The following is a 6,402-nucleotide window of genomic DNA, read 5'->3' on the forward strand; positions in this document are numbered from 1 at the left end:
CACGAATCCAAAAACTTAACATACTCTGAGACTTCCTCATCAACATCACTACCAATATTTGAATCACCTTCATCGAAAAGTTCATCCAACTGTTCTTCTAGGAGAGTTTCCCAATCAACGTTTTTTAGATCAAGAGAATGTTTAGATATTGACTTAGATGTGACATTTCTCTCAGGTGAATCCAAGCTTTTAGAATCATCTGGTAATTTCTGAACTGGTACATTATTAGAGATAGCACCTCTGTCCATAGAGTAAGATCGTTACAAACACAGACTTGTAAGGTCTTAAACGTATTTGCCTGCTCTGATACCAATTGAAAAAGTAGGGGTACAACAACCACACCCAACAATTCGATTAGCAATATGTATGGACAAACTCTAATATACTTTCTAGAGAATCAACTAGACAGTCAGACTCAATCTAGATAAAAGTATATCAAAGAGTTTATATCTCAATCTCTCGATTTGATCTTTAGTCAATCAAATAGAAATCTGTGAGTCTTTATCAAAGAGAGATAACTTGGATGGTACCGAAGACCAATATCCAAGTGTCAGTCAATTTAAATCAACAACCAAAATGTCGGATATTCTAATTGATTGAATAACGCACAACCTGTGATATTTCAATTATATAAACAAATATAATGCTGAATAGAAATAACACAAACACCAGAATTTTGTTAACGAGGTGTAGATGGGGGAAAACGATTTGCTGGTTTTTAAGGAATTGAGGAGACGACCGTACGGAGGAGACTCCTCGAACCGAGCGAAATGTTAAACCTCACACATATGCACCGATGCAAAGGGGGTGTTTTAGATTCGAGAGATCAATCTGTAGTACTCCGGCCTAAATCAAGACAATGACCGTTCCAGAGTAAATTCAGTCACAAGAGAGGATGGGTTGATCTGTAGGAGGGAAGCTGGGAAATGTGTGGAATCAATGGTAATCAAAGATTGTGGGTGTGTGAATTCTGAATATGATAAGCTCTGAATGATTGAGATTTCTCAATTGATGAGTTGATGATCTCGTGTTGCCAATGAGAGACGTGAGATTGATGATACTATTGATACTGATGATGCCGATGATTCAATCATGATTCAGATACTTATTTATATTGCCGGAATTTAAGACACCATGATTCCATGAAGTGTGACAGTTGATGGAATCAAGGAGTGGGGAAGTGGAGATCGTGTTTGAAACCAGTTGCTCAACGTGTGGAGACTTGGTCGATTTTCCACCCACTACCTCGTGAATTCCTTCAACTGATTGCACGACTTGCTCACATTCCATCGTGTGTTTGAACACACGTGCCGTAGACCGCCAGACCAAAACCCTAAGTGATATCCCCCCAAGTGACACGATTGACGTCTCATGGTATGTTAGTCAATTGATGACTTTGTGGTTTGATGGGACGATGAGTCCATGTAGTTGTCGAGTTGAACATGATCATCTGAATCTCATGAATTAAACATGTCATGAGACAGAGGTATAATTCTTACGATGAAGTGAGCAAGTATTGCTTATTCGATGGATCGTTGAATATTGATTGTTGAACCAATATTCCTTGGTTTGAGCAAATATTTATAATCTGAGCAAGTGTTACGCCCAGATAGTAAAATATTTATAATTTGATGAATTCAAGGAAAACTAATAGTAAAATAATAAAACAAAGGGGCGTGTGGGACCAGCTAGGGCATGGCCACCCGGCCAAGGCCTGGTCCCACAAGTTTTCATAATTTATTTTACTATTATTTGATGATTTGTGCAAAAATACCATGAAATCAAGGAGTTTTCATGAAATTAGAGAAATAATAATAATAATAATAATAAAATAACAAGGAACCGTGGGGTGTGGGGCCGGTTGGGACCAAGGCATGGACGGTTGGCTAATGGTCACGCCCCACACTCCTTTCCTTTATATTATTTTTTACGGATTTATGGAAGTACCATGAAACCGAGGAGTTTCCTCGAGACGAAGGAAATTTGATAAAATGAGAGAATTTTCATCAAATCATGGAAAATAATAAAAATGCATTAAAAATATAAAACTGGCGTGGGATTGACCACGACACGGTCGGTCGGTCGTGTGTCCGTGCTCCCAGCATCCTGGTCAATATTTTTAATTATTTATTATTTTCTTCCCTATTTTGCATAGGTTCATCGTTTCGTTGTATGTTGAAATACTCGTTCGTGCGGTGACTGTTAGTGTATCGTCGTTGGATACACCTTCACCATTTGAATCGGGACTTACTTAGAGGTAGCTCAGACGCCCGGTTATTGATTATTTATTACTAATTGTGGAATTCAGTGGAGAATAATTCACAAAACTGAGTAATAAGATGTTTATTATTAATTCATAGGATCAACTGAGGATTCGACTACGAATTCAGAATAATAAAGTGAGCATTACCATTCCATGGGATCGTAGATTCGACCATAGAATCAGAGTAATTAATATTTATCTATTACCATTTATGAGACCAGTTGTGGATTCGATCATGAAATCGGAGTAATGAGATAATACAGTTGTTTCATTGATATTCTATGAGATCAAGCCGTGGATTCGATCATAGAATCAGAATAATTGTTTATTGCCATTCCATGGGATCAGGCCGTGGATTCGACCATGGAATAGGAGCAATTGTTATTACCATTCCATGGGATCAGGCCGTGGATTTTACCATGGAATAGGAGCAATAATAGATTATTCTGGGATTTCAGTAGTGAATGTCACGGCAGAATTAATCTTAATTAGGAATAATTAACTTTGTGGCTCTATAATAGCAGAGCAAGCTGTCTAGGAGCATTAATTATCCCGATACGAACTTGTCGGTAAGTCATATCCTTTATATAGTCAGGGTAAACTCGTTGTTTGTTCCTGAAGACGTTATCTCTCTATACTAGCAGAGCAAGCTGTCTAGGAGTCGTCCATCTCGTGATCCTATATAGAAATAATCACTGAAAGTATTCAGTATCCATGAGATATGCGTTGTCCAGTCGTGAGACTACATATCTACATGTACTCTGAGAAAAAGTACTCTCCGTTGAGAATTCGATGAGAGACCCGTGTCTCGATACTCACGTCTGATTGCTGAATCAGAGCTTCGTATAATTATGAGTTTACGAATTTAGCCTTTGTCGAAAATCCACCATCTACATTAAGTCCCCTGCTTACTGAGGGAAGCTGTGTTCCTCAGTCAGCATTAAATGGTGATTTTCCGGCCATAAATAATAATACCAGTAATTGAACTTAGTAGTAAGTTGAGATGTTACCGGATTTAGAGAGCATGAGAAAACCACGACTTGATGAAGGCTTCAATGTCATGATTGGAGCGTCGTTTGATGAGCATAAATTGGTGTTGAACCGCTGGTTTGGACGACGAGTCCGTGGTCGGTTGGGATTCGCGGGTCGGGCCCAATAAGGAAATCCTCAGAAAATTAGGTTTTGGAAATAAAATTGATATAAAGGGATTAATCCTTTTTTTTATTATTTTTTTTTCCACGACCAGCTCTCCATCATCTCTGCACCTTCACGCCAGCAGGAGAAAATTCCCGCTGCTGCCGGACCACCATCTGCCGCCGCCGTTGCCGCCGGCCGATTTCCGACCAAACCGACCAGGTGCGTTTTTTTTTTTTTTTGATGTTTGCTGATGTTGTGACCTTCATGATTTCTTCATGTTTTGATCATGATGAAGTTATATACATGTGTGTATATTAGTGTGAGTTTTATGAAAAACCCTCGTTTTTTGAAAACTTTTGTTCGTTCGATCGCTAGTTTTGCAAACTAACTATAATCCCTGATTTAGGAGAGATTTGTTTTTAGTATATGAACCTAGGTTCAGTGATAAAACTTAAATTATGAGCTTTCATGTGTACCAAGGTTCTATCATAAAAGAAGTGAATTTTCATGAAATCGGAATAATCCTTCGTTTTAAAGACAAATAACGATGACACGAAGGAAAATATGTATGATGAACTTGTGTCCAGTGATAAAATTTTGCTTATGAGCTTTCACGTAAATACAAAACTTTATCATATGTATGAGATGTGAGCTTTCACAATATTTTTTGAAATAAACCTTCGTTTTGAAGACAAATAATGACGATACGAAGGAAAAATAGTTTATATATATATATATATATATATATATATGCAGCCGTGACATATATTGTGCAAAATATGATGATATATTTTATTTGCATGAGTTTGTTTTCGTTAGATTAAATCCTTGAGAATTTATGTATGCAAGTTGCATTAATTGCTGTTTTTTCGAAAAATCAAAACGTGGGTTTTGAGGATTCTTCAAAGATAGACAATATATTTATGATAGAATATTGTATCGTTATGAACTTCATAGGTCAGTTGTGTGAATTTTCACATTATGAAAATTGTGTTCGCGATTTCATGAAAATCAGTCTCTGAAATTAATAAAGTCTCGTGCATTATCACAGGTTTCGAAGAGACGAACGATTTTGAGGTGTTAACTCTAGCATTACTATCACTATTGTTAGTGGAAGTATAAAAGGTAAGAGTTAAGAGTTACCACTTTTGATTGTATTTCCTTGATTTATGTCTGGACGGCATACTGAAGTAGAATTTTCAGCTACTCAGCAAAGATGACCAATTCCCAAGCTGACGACGCCTCGAGGGAAGAGATGTGCGTTGATGATGGTATCTCCAGATATGAGACATGCATGGATGAAACTTCCGTTGGGGGAGACGAAGACGAAATCCCTGGGATTAAGAATGTCCCGAACATAGATGATGCATTCTTTGAAAAAGATATTCCAGGAGCTGAGCAACATTTGAAATCCCCAGTGAATCGTCATTTGATAAATCCCAGAACTATTACTCAGAAGAAATTGGTGACTCCTAAGACAGTGATTCCATTTTGTCTTGAACGAGGGGTCTTCACCTCATCAATCATAGAGTTTAAGCTTTCTCGACGACCTTTGGAGAAATTTTCCGGCTGGGCGAGGCATATGTTGGGTTTTACTCATGTGAGGACTATGCTCGACCAGGCGCAGGTGACGAGAGCTATTCAAGCTTCTGGATAGTTATTTATTTATCATGACGCAAGTGGTATTGTGGCTCTGTTTGCTCGCTGGTGCATTCCCACTCACACTTTCATATGTAGATGGGGAGAGTTTACCATTACCTTGGAAGACTTGGCGGCTCTGATGCATCTCCCGATCACGGGAAATCTTCCTGGGGATATTTCAGATGAGGAGACCGTCGTTTCTCATGTCTTGACAGCTGCAATGGAGAAAGCGAATAAGGCTGGTAGTAAAGGATGTTATGCTTCCTGGTTGACACACTGGTGCCCAAAGACGAGGTTTCTGATAAACCCATCGACGGTATGTTACCCATTGCTGCTTTCTTATGTTTATGGTTGTCCAGAGACGTTTTTGAAGACAGTGGAAACTTGTTGAAGCCTTTTGTGATTCCCCTTGCTATTAAGATAGCTCAAGGTGAGCAACTTCCGATAGGTAGTTTTTTCTTAGGCTCCTTTTATTACAACCTGGACTCCTTGATTATAGACTCCAGTGTGTCGAACGGCTCTATGAAGATTGAGTGTTATGCCAACACGATGTTTCTTCAAGCTTTGATGTGGGAGCACTTTAAGAATTATGCACCTACTCCACGTAATGTTCTGCAATGACCGAATGCTGATGCGCGCCATACCTTACCTGAGAAAGATAACGCTAGGATCATGCGTTGGTCCACAAAACAACCTCGTTCTAAAATACGTTTCATTGATGTGTTAGATGAAGAATCTGAGTTCAATTTTCGCCTGTGGGTGTCAGTCCCTGATTATGTTTCTCAGCCGATGACTTTCAATACTGGAGAAAGTACGAGTTTGACGTCTGGTGCGCATCTGAGTGATGGCGAAAGATCTTTCATGTTGAGTTGCACCCCTGGTCATTTGCTATCAGCCACGTTTGGAGAACTTTCAGTGGAGGAGTATAATATTGATAGAGCAGCTCGACAAATGGGCATGGATCAGTGTGTTCCAACCACAGGAGAAGGAAGCCATCAGTTGAGCAACTCAGGACTCATTTGGATCATACTCACGTGGAGGGGAGTAGCTACTGGTTTCCTGGTTCTGATAGATTCGCCTATGTAACCCCAGGTTATGTAGAATTATGGGATCAGCAACTTGGGTGTTTGCGTGGCTTTGTAAGATTTCCCAGACCTCCATTCAAGGATCTTCCTTCGGCTGAGATGATTTCCAGTCGACCAAGATTGAAGTATCTTTCTGGTGATAAACGAAAGTCGTCTCCAGGATGCTCTCAGGTATATTTTTTCATATAATCTTCACGAAAATATAAGAACTGCATTATGATTATATTATTGGATTTCACCACAGGACGGTCGTAACATACGACCTCGAATCGGTGT

This window comes from Papaver somniferum, chromosome 5 (assembly GCF_003573695.1).
Source record: "Papaver somniferum cultivar HN1 chromosome 5, ASM357369v1, whole genome shotgun sequence".
Lineage (NCBI taxonomy): Eukaryota > Viridiplantae > Streptophyta > Magnoliopsida > Ranunculales > Papaveraceae > Papaver > Papaver somniferum.